Source organism: Macaca mulatta, chromosome 13 (genome assembly GCF_049350105.2).
Source record: "Macaca mulatta isolate MMU2019108-1 chromosome 13, T2T-MMU8v2.0, whole genome shotgun sequence".
Classification (NCBI taxonomy): domain Eukaryota; kingdom Metazoa; phylum Chordata; class Mammalia; order Primates; family Cercopithecidae; genus Macaca; species Macaca mulatta.
The window spans coordinates 82,005,904-82,022,463 of NC_133418.1; the positions used below are offsets into that span (position 1 = coordinate 82,005,904).

Genomic DNA, 16,560 nt, shown 5'->3' on the forward strand with positions numbered 1-16,560 from the left:
CTAAAGTCAAGACTACTGAATAGAAAGAACTACTTGAACTGAAACCCAAATTTCAGGAACACATCATTCAAGCCCCAAAGCCAATAGAAGCAATAAAAAGGCCAAGCCCAGATGAACCAATGACAAATTTGGAATTAAAAATACCTGCCTCCCCAAAACAAGCACCTGATAAACTTAAACTGTCATCAGGAAATGAAGAAGATAAGAAAAGGCCGGGCGCGGTGGCTCACACCTGTAATCCCAGCACTTTGGGAGGCCGAGGAGGGCAGATCACAAGGTCAAGAGATCGAGACCATTCTGGCCAACATTGTGAAACCCCGTCTCTACTAAAAGTACAAAAATTAGCCAGGCGAGGTGGCGGGCGCCTGTAGTCCCAGCTACTCAAGAGGCTGAGGCAGGAGAATGGCGTGAACCCAGGAGGCGGAGGTTGCAGTGAGCCGAGAGGGCGCCACTGCACTCCAGCCTGGCAACAGAGCAGACTCCGTCTGAAAAGGAAGAAAGAAGGAGAAGGAGAAGCGGCTGGGTGCGGTGGCTCACGCCTGTAATCCCAGCATAATCCCAGCTCTTTGGGAGGCAGAGGCGGGCAGATCACGAGGTCAGGAGATCCAGAATCTCCTGGCCAACATGGTGAAACCCCGTCTCTATTAAAAATACAAAATATTTGCCGGGCATGGTGGTGCACACCTGTAGTCCCAGCTACTTGGGAGGCTGAGGCAGGGGAATTGCTTGAACCTGGGAGGCAGAGGTTGCAGTGAGCCAAGATTGCACCACTGCACTCCAGCCTGGCGACAGAGTAAGACTCCGTCAAAAAAAAAAGAAAGAAAGAAAGAAAAGAAAGAAGAAGACTGATGAAATTAAGATTGGGATTTCATGTAAGAATGGAGGGTGTTCAAAGATATATCGGGGTCTAGAGAGTCTAGAAGAAGTCTGTGTGTATCATTCTGGAGTACCTATTTTCCACGAGGGAATGAAATACTGGAGCTGTTGTAGAAGAAAAACTTCTGATTTTAATACATTCTTAGCCCAAGAGGGCTGTACAACAGGGAAACATATGTGGGCTAAAAAGGATGCTGGGGAAAATGTTGTTCCATGTAGACATGACTGGCATCAGACTGAAGGTGAAGTTACCATTTCAGTATATGCTAAAAATTCACTTCCAGAACTTAGTCGAGTAGAAGTACATAGCACGTTGTTAAATGTGCACATTGGATTTGAAGGAGAGAAGGAATTTCATCAAAATGTGAAATTACGGGATGTGACTGATGTAAAGCGAATTTATGTAACTATGACTGCAACAAAGATTGAGATCACTATAAGAAAAGCTGAACCTATGCAATGGGCAAGCCTTGAACTGCCTGCAGTCAAAAAGCAGCAAAAACAAAAAGACAACACAACAGATTGGGCGGGACATGGGAGGAAGGCTATTACGTATTTCAGAAATCTTAATACTGTGTGAAGTGGTGGCTTGCTGCTGTCATCTTTTGTTTTGTTGTTGTGTTACTCAATCTGGCATTTCAGGGTTAACATTAGGTTCTTAAAAATGCCAAAGTCAGTTTATCTTTTTGAACCTCTCATCTTTCTTTTGTGTTATGTAAGATAGATTATTCATTTCTCCTTACTGGTAGGAACCATAGTTGTGTCCCGTACTTGAAGAAGCTAGAAAATAGCCCACAACCATAATTGCAGTATTTCTTCATATTTCTCTGTTAAGCAGAGAAATATTAAGGAACATGATTTTTACGTCTTTCTATTATTCCATAATTAGTAAAGGAAGATGAAATGTCAATTTTTAATCAGTTTTTTCATGGATTTGTGTTTTTACATTATTTGAAAATATTTAAGAAAGAGGAAGTTCTGCAGTTTTTTCTATGTGGGATGATTACTTTTTTAATGAGGATTAATTTTGAGGCAGTGTAGTTAGTAAAGGGGAATATATAAATTGTTTAACAAATTAGAATTTGTTTACAATAATTGAATTTTTAAATTATGTCAAAACTTACATTACTTGCCAAGCAGTATGATGTAAGAGTATAGGAAACATAAATAAGAATACAGAGGTATCAATTTGGTTAAAATTCACCATTTTATAAGACTAAGCAATAATCTTAAAAATCTCTTTCCTGAATATTTAAATGTGTTTGTATGGTGTTATGACTAAATTGTTACTGATTTAGAGATTAAACCCTCTTAAAAACCTTTAATTAGTTACATATAGAAAGAAATTATAGGCCGGGCATGGTGGCTCATGCCTGTAATCCCAGCACTTTGTGAGGCCAAGGTGGGTGGATCACGAGGTCAGGAGTTCGAGACCATCCTGACCAACATGGTGAAACCCCATGTCTATTAAAAATACAAAATTTAGCCAGGCGTGGTGGCATGTGCATGTAGTCCCAGCTACTCGAGAGGATGAGGCAGGGGAATTGTTTGAACCTGGGAGGAAGAGCTTGCACTGAGCCGAGATTGCGCCACTGCACTCCAGCCTGGGTGACAGATCGAGACTCCATCTTAAAAAAAAAAAAAAAAAAAAAAGAGAAATTACATATATCTTGCCTCCTTGATGAAAAACTATATAAAATTATAGACTTAAAAGGTTTGTGGAAATACATTAGGATATCAGAAAACTAAATGCATGGACTTGCTTTATGACTATCTATGACATGTTAAATAAAATAGTTTAATTCTTTTTTTAAAAAAAAGGTAGTTCACTGTCTAGTCACTGGGGTCTTCCCTAGATCCCAAGAGAGCCCCATCCCCCTGGACTGAGGGACATCTGTCAAGATAAGGTCCCAGCCACATCTCTGCCCCCCATCCTCCGCCTCAGCAAAACACATAGAAAGGGCCGGGTTTCTGAGTCAGGTGGATTTTGTTGCTCCCATCTCCTCCGTTTTGCAGATGTCTGAGCTTGGGCAAGTACAGAACCATTATCCAGCCTCAGTGGCTTGTCTCTAAAATGGGAGTCAAAAAAGGCTTCTGAGGAATAAATTAGGTAATAAAAAATGTAGAGCAGCAGACAGTTCATTGCAGGTGTCTAAGAAACAATGGTTTCCTTACCCTTCTATCTGGGCTTAGAGCCTGAGAAACCTAGACTGGCTCAAAGGCAAGGCCAAGAAGGCAGCCAAAAACCAATGCCTAGGATAAGAAACCCCCTCAGCTCCTGCAAAAAACCATTCTTCACTACTTCATCAGCTACCCCTTGCCTCTCTGAACATCTTCCATTAGAGCAACAAACCAACCTGGTTTGCCAGGCACTGAGGAATGTTCTGGAAGTTGAGGCCTTCAGGGCTAAAACTGGACAAAATGGTCACCCAGTCCTTGTGTTGCCTCACAGTCTAGCTCCAGGACTTCATCAGTAGAGTTGATAGAATCTCTAGGGCCATAACCCAGGAACGTGCTTTGTAACAAGCTCCCCAGATGATTCTTATAAACACCAATGTATGCGAGCCACGGCTCCAACACTCTCAGGCTGTGGTTTCTCATTGGCATGTAGTGAGAGCATTACTCTTCAGCCCATCAGGATGCCACCTGAGGCAGGGCACGCACGTGCTTGGGGATGAGACCTTGGAAAGACTGAAAAGAATTTTCTAAACACCAGGCTTCAGCCCTGAATCTGCAAAGCACACCCGAAGCACCTGGACACGTGCCCTCTTCTCAGCGTTAGAGTATGTGCCCGTGTGCTGCTTCTCCACTTTCTGCCATTCATTCATTAAATATTTGTTGAGTACCTACTAGCTTGGCCCAGTAGGAACTGATATCCTAATGATGCAAGATAAGCAATTAACACTTGTATAAAAGTGTAATAAATTTAGATCATAGTAAATATAATGAGAAAGAGACAAACAGAATAATTTGGTGGGGAGAGACTATGTTCAAAGGCATCTCTAAGAAGGTGATATTTGACTGAGCCCTGATGGTTGAGCAGCTAGCCATCCTAAGATGCCGGGGAAACTGTTCCTGGGGAAGGAATGGCCATTGCAGAAGCCCCAAGGCAGAAACAAGAACTAGGAAGACAAGAGCAGCTGGAGCATAGCAAGCTGGGACAGAGTGAGGGGAGCTGAAGCTGACGAGGTGGGCAGCAGCCAGTGCAGACACGTGGGGCCATCTGGACCACTGTAGGCCTTTGTATTTTATTCTGCATGCAGTGGAAAGCCATAGATGGAGTGGAAAGCCATAGGTGGCATTAAGCAAGGAAATGACAGAGTCTGACTTGTGTCATTAAAGGTTAATTTGGGCTTCCGTATGGAGAAAGGATTGAAGAGGGACAAGAAGTGGAAGTTGGAAGCCAGTTAAGAGGCTCCTGCAATCGTCTAAGTGGGACATAACAGAAACTGCAGATGGGGAGAAGGGCAAGGATTCAGGAAACAGATTGGAGGAAGACACAGGGCTTGCTGATGGATTAGATGTAGGAGGAGTTAGAAGGGTACAATCAAAGCTGTCTCCCAAGTTTTTCAGTTAGAATTGGGTGAATGGATGAAAGGACCATTTTGTGGAATGGGAAGGACTAGGGGAAGCGCATGTTTGGAAGAGGAAAAAAGCCAAAGTTGTGTTTTGAATATGTTAACTTTGAGTCCTCATAGTGGAAATGGCAGGTGTGCTGATGGAGGGGCCAGGCTTTGTACAAAAGCACAGGGAAGGACATGCTGACTTTATCCCTGGGCCAGTTTAACAGATTGAAAGATTACAATAATTTTTGGTTTAGCCTCTTCCTTCTAAAGAAAATTCTCATCAAGAAATTTGAAAATTACCACAAAAAATAAGAAGCAAGAAACTCATTCATATCACCAGAGAAAATCACTTCACTAGAGGAAGATATGAATGAAAGAAAGAAGAAAGGAAAGACCACAAAACAACCAGAAAACAAATAAGAAAATGGCAGAGGTAGGTCCTTATGAAGAATAACATTGAATGTAAATAAACTAAACTCTCCAGTCAAAAGACACAGACTGGCTGAATGGGTAAAAAAAAACAAGACCCATTGATCTGTTGCCTACAAGAAACATACTTCACCTGTAAAGACATATGGAGACTGAAAATAAAGGGATGGAAAAAGGTATTTCATGCCAATGGAAACAAAAAAAGAGCAGGAGTCACTGTAGTTATATCAGACAAAATAGATTTCAAGACAAAAACTGTAAGAAGAGGCAAAGAAGGTCATTATATAATGAGAAAGGGGTCAATTCAGCAAAAGGATATAGCAATTTTAAACATATATGTACCCAACACTGGGGCACCCAGATATATAAAAGAAATATTATTAGAGCTAAAGAGAGAGATAGGACCCAATACAATAATAGTTGGAGACTTCAACACACAACTTTTAGCATTAAACAGATCTTCCAAACAAAACCTCAACAAAGAAACATCAAACTTTATCTGTACTATAGACCTAATGGCTCTAATAGATTTTTACACTACATTTCATCCAAGAGCCACAGAATACACATTATTTTCCTCGGCACATGAATCATTGTCAAGGATAGACTATATGCTAAGTCACAAAACAAGTCTTAAAACATTCAAAAAATTGAAATAACATCAAGCATCTTCTCTGACCACAATAGAATAAAACTAGAAATTAATAACAAGAGGAATTTTGGAAACTATACAAATACATGGAAATTAAACAATATGCTCCTGAATGACCAGTGGGTCAATGAAGAAATTAAAAAGAAAATTGAAAAATTTCTTGAAACAAATGATAATGTAAACACAGTATATCAAAACCTATGGGATACAGCAAAAGCAGTACTAGCAGGGAAGTTTATAGCTGTAAGTGCCCACATCAAAAAAGAGGAAAAAATTCAAATCAACAATCTAATAATGCATCTTAAAGAACTAGGAAAGCAAGAGTAAACAAACCAAAAATTATTACATAGAAAGAAATCATCAAGATTAGAGCAGAAATAAATTAAATTGAAATTTAAAAAATACAAAAGATCAATGAAACAGAAAGTTTGTTTTTTGAAAAGTTAAACAAAATTGACAAACCTTTAGCCAGACTAAGTATGAAAAAAAGAGAGATGATCCAAATAAATAAAATCAGAAATTAAAAAGAGACATTACTACTGTTTTTGTGATACCACAAAAACTCAAAGGGTCATTAGTGGCTACTATGAGCAACTATATGCCAATAAATTGGAAAATTTAGAAGAAATAGACAAATTCCTAGATGTGTACAACCTACCAAGATTGAACCAGGAAGAAATCAAAAACCTGAACAGACCAGTAACAACTAATGAGATTGAAGCCATAATAAAAAGTCTCCCAGAAAAGAAAAGCACAGGACTTGATGGCTTCACTGCTGAATTCTAACAAACATTTAAAAGACTACTACCAATCCTACCCAAACTATTCCAAAAAACAGAGGAGGAGGGAATACTTCCAAACTCATTCTGTGAGGCAAGAATTACCCTGATACCAAACCCAGACAAAGACATATCAAAAAGAGAAAACTACAAGGCAGTACCTCTGATGAATATTGATGCAAAAATCCTCGACAAAATACTAGCAAACCGAATTCAACAATATATTAGAAAGATAATTCTTCGCAACTAGTGGGATTTATCCCTGGGAAGCAAGGATGGTTCAACATAAAACATCAATCAATGTGATACATCATATCAACAGAAGGAAAGATAAAAACCATATGATTATTTCAACTGATGCTGAAAAAGCATTGGATAAAATTCAACATCCCTTCATAATAAAAACCCTCAAAAAAACGGGATAGGCCGGGCGTGGTGGCTCACGCCTGTAATCCCAGCACTTTCGGAGGCCGAGACGGGCGGATCACGAGGTCAAGAGATTGATACCATCCTGGCTAACACAGTGAAACCCCGTCTCTACCAAAAATATAAAAACAATTAGCCACGTGTGGTGGTGGGCCCCTGTGGTCCCAGCTACTCGGGAGGCTGAGGCAGGAGGATGGCGTGAACCTGGGTGGCAGAGCTTGCAGTGAGCCAAGATCAAGCCACTGCACTCCAACCTGGGGGACAGAGTGAGACTCCATCTCAAAAAAAAAAAACAAAAAAAAAAAACTGGGGATAGAATGAACACACCTCAACATAATAAAAGCCATGTATGATAGACACACGGCTAGTACCATACTGAATGTGGGAAAACCGAAAGTCTTTTCTCTAAGATCTGGAACATGGCAAGGATGCCCACTGTTACCACTGTTATTCAACATATTACTGGAGGTCCTAGCTAGAGAAATCAGGCAAGAGAAAGAAAGAAAGGGCATCCAAAATGGAAAGGAAGAAGTCAAATTATCCTTTTTTGCAGATGATATGATCTTAGATTTGGGAAAACCTAAAGATTCCACAAGAAAACTATTAGAACTGATAAAAAAAATTCAGTACATTTGCAGAATACAAAATCAACATACAAAATTCAGTAGCATTTCTGTATGTCAACAGTGAACAATGTGAAAAAGAAATTGTTAAAGTAATCCCATTTACAATAGCCACACATAACATTAAATACCTAGGAATTAACCAAAGGAATGAAAGATCTCTATAATGAAACTATAAAACACTAATGAAAGAAATTGAAGAGGACACCAGAAATGGAAAAATATTCCATGTTCACGGATTGGAAGGATTAATATTGTTAAATGTCCATACTACCCAAAGCAATCTCCCAGCCAATGCAAGACTCTCTTCTCCCAGCTTCTACTCCATCACTTTTTTCTTGGTAGAGATGGGGTCTCACTATGTTGCCCAGGCTGGTCTTGAGCTGGTCTTGAGCTCCTGGGCTGAAGCAATCCTCCAACTTCAGCCTCCCAAAGTGCTGGTACCACAGGCATGAGCCTCAATCACTCAGCCTCAATCACTTTTAAATCTGGGAAATGCACTCCATTGGTCAACCCATCCTATTTCTCAACAGTGCTAATTACTTTAAAAATAAGTTTGCCTCCTTGTGGTCATCACCCACGGGCTCTAGTTCTAAGCTCATATTCTTTTCTCTTTTTTTTTTTTTTTTTTTTTTTTTGAGACTGAGTCTCACTCTGTTGCCCAGGCTGTAGTGCAATGGCATGATCTCAGCTCACTGCAACCTCCACCTCCCAGGTTCAAGCGATTCTCCTGCCTCAGCCTCCTGAGTAGCTGGGATTATAGGTGCGCACCACCACACCCGGCTAATTTTTGTATTTTTAGTAGAGACGGGGTTTCACCGTGTTGGCCAGGCTGGTCTCAAACTCCTGACCTCCTGATCCACCTGCCTCGGCCTCCCAAAGTGCTGGGATTACAGGCATGAGCCACCATGCCTGGCCTCATGTTCTTTTCTCTAGGGCAACACTGTCTGTGACTATTTCTTCTTTCACAAATATTTGAAAGCAGCTCAGAAATCCATCCTCAGTCCTCTCTTTTCCAGGATCCATGTTCCTTGGAGTTTCAACCGCAGTCACCATGGATGACCTATTGTTATAAGAAACGGAGGGGCATCTAGTCCCCTAGATCACTAAGGTCAAAAGTTGTTGTGCCAAAGATTTACTGGGGAAAGACCGAGAACCAAAATAAGGAAGCAAAGCTCCTTACCCCACCAGGCTTTCCCAGAGCTTAGACTCTACCCCAACTGCCTGCCTGTACCCCCTAGGGGGGACTCAACCAGCAGGGAGAATCCAGGCAATTAAAGGTAATTCAGTTTTACAGTTCAAGTTAAAAAGAAGAAGAAAATAGATAAGATAAAAATAAATGTAAAGAAAAAAAGAAGATTAAAAGGAAATGAGTGAAAAGACCTTAGTCTTAGACAGAGGAATAGGCAGAATGAAATTTTCAAAGGGAAAGAATATACTCATTAACAAAAGAGTTTTTATCAGCACCATAGGAAAAGTAAAACTAAAATCTCAAAAAAATAAAAATGAAAAAATTGTAAAAAGAGGTTTTTGGTTTTTGTTTGTTTGTTTGTTTTGAGAGCCTCACTCTGTCACCCAGGCTGGAGTGCAGTGGTGCACCTCCCAAGTGGCTAGGATTACAGGCACCCACCCACCAGCTAATTTTTTTGTATTTTTAGTAGAGATGGGGTTTCACCATGTTGGCCAGGCTGGTCTCAAACTCCTGACCTCAAGTGATCCACCCACCTCGGCCTCCCAAAGTGGCATGAGCCACCATGCCCAGCCAAAAGCTAATTCTTTGAGAAGATAAATGAAAGTAAAAAACCCCTAACCAAACTGATTTTTTTAAAAAGAGAGAGCGAGAGAGAAAAGACGCAAATTACCTATATTAGGAATTAGAGAAGGGACATCACTACAGATCTTACAGATAATTTAGAAAGATAAGGAGAGGGACTATTGTGAAAATTTTATGCCAATAAATGTAAGAAATCAAATGAAATAGACTTTTTGAAAGACACAAAGTACTTAAGTATACTCAAGAATTAATAGATAACCTCAATAGCTTTACACATATTAAACTCTTAAACTTACAGGATTTTCAAAACAAAAAACCTTCTCACAAGGAAAACTGTAGGCCCACAGAACTTCACCGTGAATTCACAAAATATTTAATAAAGAAATAGGGCCAGGCCTTGTGGCTCACCCTTGTAATCCCAGCACTTTGGGAGGCCAAGGAGGGAGGATCATTTGAGCCCAGGAGTTTGAGAACAGCCTGGGCAACATGGCAAAACCCTGCCTCTGCAAAAATTACAAAAAATAACCAGGCGTGGTGGCATGTGCCTGTAGTCCCAGCTACTTGGAAGGCTGACATGGGAGGATCACTTGAGTCCAGGAAGTTGAGGCTGCAGTGGGCCATAATTGCACCACTGCACTACAGCCTGGACAACAGAGTGAGACCCTGTCTCAAAAAAAAAAAAAAAAAAAAAAAAAACTACAAAACATTGCTTAAAGAAATTGAAGGCCTAAATAAATTGAGAGGTATGCTGTGTTTATGGAATCAGAAGACACACTTTTAAGAAGGTAATTCTGAAATCGTTGAATGTATTGATCAATACATTGAACACATACATTTACATTTTTTGAGACCTGTCTTAAAAAGAAAAAACTATGAAACATTGCTTAAAGAAATGGAAGGCCTAAATAAATGGAGAGATATTCTGTGTTTATGGAATCAGAAGACTTTTTTTTTTTTTTGGAGACAGAGTCTCACTCTATCTCCCAGGCTGGAGTGCAGTGGTGTGATTTCAGCTCACTGCAACCTCTGCTGCCTCCCAGGTTCAAGCAATTCTCATGCTTCAGCCTCCCAAGTAGCTGGGATTACAAGCATCCGCCACCACACCCAGCTAATTTTTGTATTTTTAGTAGAGATGGGGTTTCACCATGTTGGCCAGGCTGGTCTCGAACTCCTGACCTCAGGTGATCTGCAGAAGACATATTTTGAAGAAGGTAATTCTCAAATTGTTGAATGTATTGATCAATACATTTAACAGAATTTCTATCAAATCCAAGCAGACTTTTTCATAGAAATTGGTAAACTGAATCTAAAATTTATATGAAAATGTAAAGGACCTGTAATGGCCAAAACCATTTTGAAAGAGAAGAACAAAACTGGAGAATTTATAGGCCAGGCACGGTGGCTCACGCCTGTAATCCCAGCACTTTGGGAGGCTGAGGCGGGAGGATCATGAGGTCAGCAGATCGAGACCATCCTGGCTAACACGGTGAAACCCTGTCTCTATTAAAATACAAAAAATTAGCCGGTTGTGGTGGTGGGCGCCTGTAGTCCCAGCTACTTGGGAGGTTGAGGCAGGAGAATGACGTGAACCCAGGAGGTGGAGCTTGCAGTGAGCCAAGATTGCACCACTGCACTCCAGCATGGGTGACAGAGCAAGGCTCTGTCTCAAAAAAAAAAAAAAAAAAAAAATTGGAGAATTTATAATACCTAGTTTCCAAACTTACTCTAAATGTACAGTAATCAGCACAGTGTAGTGTTGGCATGACACTATACTGACAGGTCAATAGAACAGAATGAAAGTACAGCAACAGAGCAACACATTTATGGACAGCTTATTTTTGATAAGATACCAAGGCAATTCAATCAGGAAAGAATAAGCTTTTCAACAAATTGTGCCATAATTTAGATACCCACATATCCCACCCCCTCTCAAAATAAGACCCTTACCTCACACCATACACAAAAATTAAGTCAACTCAAAATGGAGCATAAACCTAAATGTAAGAACTAAGTCATGGACTAAAATCTTGGTGACCTTGAGTTAGACAAAGGTTACTTAGATGTAGCACCAAAAGTACAATCAATAATGGGTAAAGAAATCAATGAATTGAACTTCATCAAAATGTTAAGATTTTGCTCTTTAATAGACATTAAAAAATGAAAACCCAAGCCACAAACTGGAAGAAATTACAAATTATATATCCACAGGCCAAGCACAGTGGCTCACACCTGAAATCCCAGCACTTTGGGAGGCCGAGGTGGATGGATCACCTGAGGTCAGGAATTGAAGACCAGTCTGGCCAACATGGTGAACCTTGTCTCTACTAAAAATACAAAAATTAGCTGGGCATGATGGTGTGCACCTGTAGTCTCAGCTACTCAGGGGGCTGAGGCGGGAGAATCAGTTGAACCTGGGAGGCGGAGATTGCAGTGAGCTGAGATTGCACCACTGCACTCCAGCCTGGGTGACAGAGCAAGACTCTGTCTCAAAAAATATACATATTATATATCCAACAAGGGAACTATATCTAGATTATACAGAAAAGCTCTACAACCCAATGATGAAAAGAGAAGCAACTCAATAAAAAGCAGACAGAAGCCCAGAGTGGTGGCTCGCACCTATGGTCCCAGCTACTGGGGAGGCTGTGACAAGAGGATTGCTTGAATCCAGGAGTTTGAGGCTGTGATATCACGCCACCGCACTCTAGGCTGGGGGACAGAACAAGACCCCATCTCAAAAACAAAACAAAACAAAAACAAAAAAATACTTCACCAAAGAGGATATATTAATGTCTAATAAGCATATGAAAAGCTATTCAACATTATTAATGCAGTTCATTGTACATAAACTATAACTCAAAAAAGCTTTAAAATGTAAAACTTATTGGTTATCTTTAGAAATTATTAGGGAATCAAAAAGAGAAAGAATCAAGCAATTATCTAGTCTTTCTTATGTGAATTGTGCTTCCATAGTCATAAATGCAGAAGGAATAATAGAAAAGCGCCATTGGGGAATCCTCAATAAAAATAATAGGTTTAGACCAAGATAATCAATGGCTGCTAAAACATTAGGTTAGAGGCTGGTGAAGGATTTTTAAATGGATGGATTCAGCCGACCATGCTGATGAAGGATTAGAGGCTGATGAAGGATTTTATAATGGATGGATTTTGCTGACCATGCTGAAATCATCAATCAAAAGTAATATTTCTAAATGTGGGACAACCAGACATTATGTACTTTCTTTTGTAATGCAATAGCACACAGTACCATCTAGAATATATTTTAGGGGGAAAATAATCTGAATACTGTAAAGCTTCTAGATATAATTGCCTTGAGGGATTGAAGAACATGGGGCTGAAGAAAACCTTGAGCACATAATTAGCCAAAATCTGTGGGAAATTCTAAAGGTCAACAAAGAAATGTCATAAAAGGGGGTGGAAAGAGAGGGAGTTGGAATAGATTAAAAGAGACTTAAAGGATACACCAATCAAATGCCAAATACGCCCCATGTTTGGATCTTGATTCAAACAAACCAACTGTAAAAATATTTTTCAGAGATATGGGTAGCAATTTGAATGCAGATGATATATGAGATGAAGCTAAGTAATTATTATTACTCTTGTTGGGTGTAATAATCATACTGTGGTTATGCTTTTTTAAAAAAGTGATTAGCTGTTGGGTATATATGCTGAAGTGTTGACAGGTTAAATTAAACCATATCTAGGATTTCCTTCAAAATATTCCAGGGGTAAGGGGTGAATGTTGTGGGAAGGATATAGATGAAACAATGTTGACAATTCTTTAAAGCGGAAACATGGGGGTTAACTATACTGTTCTCTCTACTTTTGTGTATGTTTGAAATTTTCCATAATAAAGAATTGGGCTTTGGTTTTGTTTTGTTGAATTTAAATGAGCTTGTTTCTACAGATCACAGCCCTCTGGCTGTGTTCTGACCTACTGAGAGTTCAACAGGACCCCCTCCTTTTACCCATATGGAGGCCACACACTCAATATCTGTAGGGTACAAATGACTGAAATGAGTCTGGGATAAAGAAAACAGCAAAGCAAGCCAGTGAATCATGGCAGCTGGCACCTACCTCTGTGTTGGAGACTAATAGAGAGTGACAGGGACCGTGGCAAACCAAAAGCCACATACACATCCAAGTTGGGCAGTCAGTCTTGCTATGTAGGAATAAAGGCCCCAGATGGCTGGGCTTCTGACTTGTTTTTTTTTTTTGTTTTTTTTTTTTTTTGAGACAAGGTCTCACTCTGTCTCCCAGGCTGGAATACAGTGGTGTGATCTCGGCTCACTGCAACCTCCGCCTCCCAGGTTCAAGAGATTCTCCTGCCTCAGCTCCCCCCAGTAGCTGGGACTACAGGCACGGCTAATTTTTGTATTTTTAGTAGAGATGGGGTTTCGCCATGTTGGCCAGGCTGGTCTTGAACTCCTGACCTCAGGTGATCTACCCACCTCCATCTCCCAAAGTGCTGGGATTACAGGCGTGAGGCACCGCACCCAGCCCTGACTTTTCATTAGAAACTGAAAATCTCAGCATTTCTGTGAAATCTCCGAATATGTAGGCAAATGATTTTTTTTTTAATGTCAGTACTTTGCAAGTTAGTGCTGGAAGGCCAAACAAAATCTGTCTGCAGGCTAGATTTGTTCCACAGATGGCTGTTTTGTGATCCCTGACACTACACCATGTAATGCATTATACAGTAATGCATTAATAATCGGTTGACATTCTTAGCAGTTGGGTCACACTGCTGGCACGACCAAGGTTGCACACATCCGAGATCCCCAGATCTTTTACATGAAAACAACTGTCAAGCCAGGCATCCTCACACATGGCACTTTGAACTGAACATAGACTTACAATTATCTCTATGAAAATTGCATCTTGTCATTTGTCAGAAACATTTGTCTCTGGATTGGCTCCACTCTTCTTCCAAATTCTACTGAATGTGCACTCCTTTCAGGCTGTGTCACCCCTAGCTCTGATGAGCTTGTCTTCATCCAAGCATTCTACAAAGCCAAGGTCAGCCTGGGTTACATCAGGTTTCTCTCCTGCTGGGGCCTGGGGCTGTTCAGTTGTCACTTCAAGCTTCCTTCCCAGTTTGGTCACTTCGTACTTACCCACTTCCTTCTTGAAGCCACTACACAGTATAGTCAGGCCTAAGCCAGTGATCTGATGCTAATCAAAATGTCATAATACTTTGTGGTTTTTAAAGCATTTTCCTGTATTCTGACTTGATTTTTTTTTTTAATTGAGACAGAATCACTCAGGCTGGAGTGCAGTGGTGTAATCTCAGCTCACTGCAGCCTCTACCTCTTGGGCTCAGGTGAGCCTCCCACCTCAGCCTCCCAAGTAGCTGAGACTACAGGTGTGCCTCACCACACTGGGTTAATTTATGTATTTTTTGTAGAGACAGGGTTCCCCATGTTACCCAGGCTGGTCTTGAACTCCTGGGCTCAAGCAATCCTTCTGCCTCAGCCTTCCAAAGTGTTGGAATTAGGTGTGAGCCACCATGCCCTGCTGACTTGATTTTTATCACCCACCACAACCTTAAAAAATTCTATCAACATCACTTTAAGACATTGGACCAGGCCAGGCGCGGTGGCTCAAGCCTGTAATCCCAGCACTTTGGGAGGCCGAGACGGGTGGATCACGAGGTCAGGAGATCGAGACCATCCTGGCTAACATGGTGAAACCCCGTCTCTCCTAAAAAATACAAAAAACTAGCCGGGCGATGTGGCGGACACCTGTAGTCCCAGCTACTCGGGAGGCTGAGGCAGGAGAATGGCATGAACCCGGGAGGTGGAGCTTGCAGTGAGCTGAGATGTGGCCACTGCACTCCAGCCTGGGCGACAGAGCGAGACTCCGTCTCAAAAAAAAAAAAAAAGACATTGGACCACAAATAGGTTCACAGTATGTTTGTTGTTTATGGCCTAATCAATTTCTTAGCTGAAGATTTCTAAATTAAGGAAAGAACAACTAGTTTAGCTTCCTTCCAACTCTACCATCTTAACAGAGAAACAGTTGCCAAAGCCACTGCCATTCCAGCAGTAACCAGCAGGGACAGAAACAATATTGAAGAATGTTCTAACCATAACAGTTGTTGGAAAATGGAATAGGTTGCCTTGAGAGGAACTGAAATTGTGATGCTTGTAGTTTTCAAATAGGAGCTGGGGTTTTGTGGAAGGAATTTCTCTGTGATAGGAGGCTGACAGAATGATCTCTCATTCATTTATTGTTGTCTGTTTGGGATCTTGCTTTGAGCTGAGCTCTGAGAAGTACCTAAGAGACTCCTGGTGGTCAGTGAGTTACCTGTGAAGGTTAGAAACCTGCACTTACCGAGTCTGATCACTTTTCTGCTTTGTGCATTTTAAAATTAATCACCTCTTACAAAGCAGTTTTTGGCAAATTTCCTTTTGAAAATGCCAACCCTTTCTCCATTATTAAAAAATGGAAAGAATCGATACGATGGACTATTAGTCACAAAAAGACATGAAGCAGTGATATATGGTACAATATGGATGAATCTTGAAAACATTATAAAGTGAAAAAGCCAATTACAAAAGACCACATGCTGTATAATTCCATTCGTAGGAAAGTCCAGACTAGGGAAATCTACAGAGACAAAAGGTGGCTTTGTGATTGCTTAGGGCTGGTAGGGGAACAGGATGGAAGGTGGGAGGGTGAGAACTAGTCTTGAGGTGATGAAAATGTTTGAAAATTGACTGTGGTGATGATTGTACTTACCTGTGAACATACTAAAATCCATTGAACTGTACACTCTAAAATGGACGAGTTGTATGGTACAGGAATTATATCCCATTAAAGCTATTGGGTTGTTTTGTTTTTGTTTTTGTTTTTTTTTAAGAAAGTAAGCAATTTGTTGGTTTTTGTTTTTGTTTTTGTTTTTGTTTTTGTTTTGATTCGGAGTCTCGCTCTGTCGCCCAGACTGGAGTGCAGTGGCACGATCTCGGCTCACAGAAACCTCCGCCTCCCGGGTTCAAGCAATTCTCCTGCCTGAGCCTCCCAAGTAGCTGGGATTACAGGCACACGCCGCCACGCCTGGCTAATTTTTTGTATTTTTAGTAGAGGCGGGATTTCACAGTGTTAGCCAGGATGGTCTCCTGACCTCGTGATCCGCCTACCTTGGCCTCCCAGAGTGCTGGGATTACAGGCGTGAGCCACTGCGCGAGGCCGCAAGGTGTTTTTGTTGTTGTTTTTGTTTTTAGACAGGTCTGGCCCAGGCTGGAGTGCAGGGGTGCCATCTCAGCTCACCACAACCTCCGTCTCTCGAATTCAAGAGATCCTCCCACCTCAGCCTCCCGAGTAGCTGGGATTACAGGTATGTGCCACCATACCCGGCTAATTCTTCTATTTTTAGTAGATACGGGGTTTCACCCTGATGGCCAGGCTGGTC

The 16,560-nt window shown here is 41.0% G+C and overlaps 1 protein-coding gene and 1 pseudogene across 2 annotated transcripts in view; both read left to right on the forward strand.

Annotated features, from left to right (window-relative positions):
• Window positions 1–16,560, forward strand: part of HAAO (3-hydroxyanthranilate 3,4-dioxygenase) — a 146,878-nt gene that overhangs the window by 84,890 nt on the left and 45,428 nt on the right. The window lies entirely within an intron of this gene.
• Window positions 731–1,456, forward strand: LOC713221 (cysteine and histidine-rich domain-containing protein 1 pseudogene; annotated as a pseudogene). The gene has a single exon (XR_013402565.1). The product of XR_013402565.1 is annotated as a cysteine and histidine-rich domain-containing protein 1 pseudogene (transcript).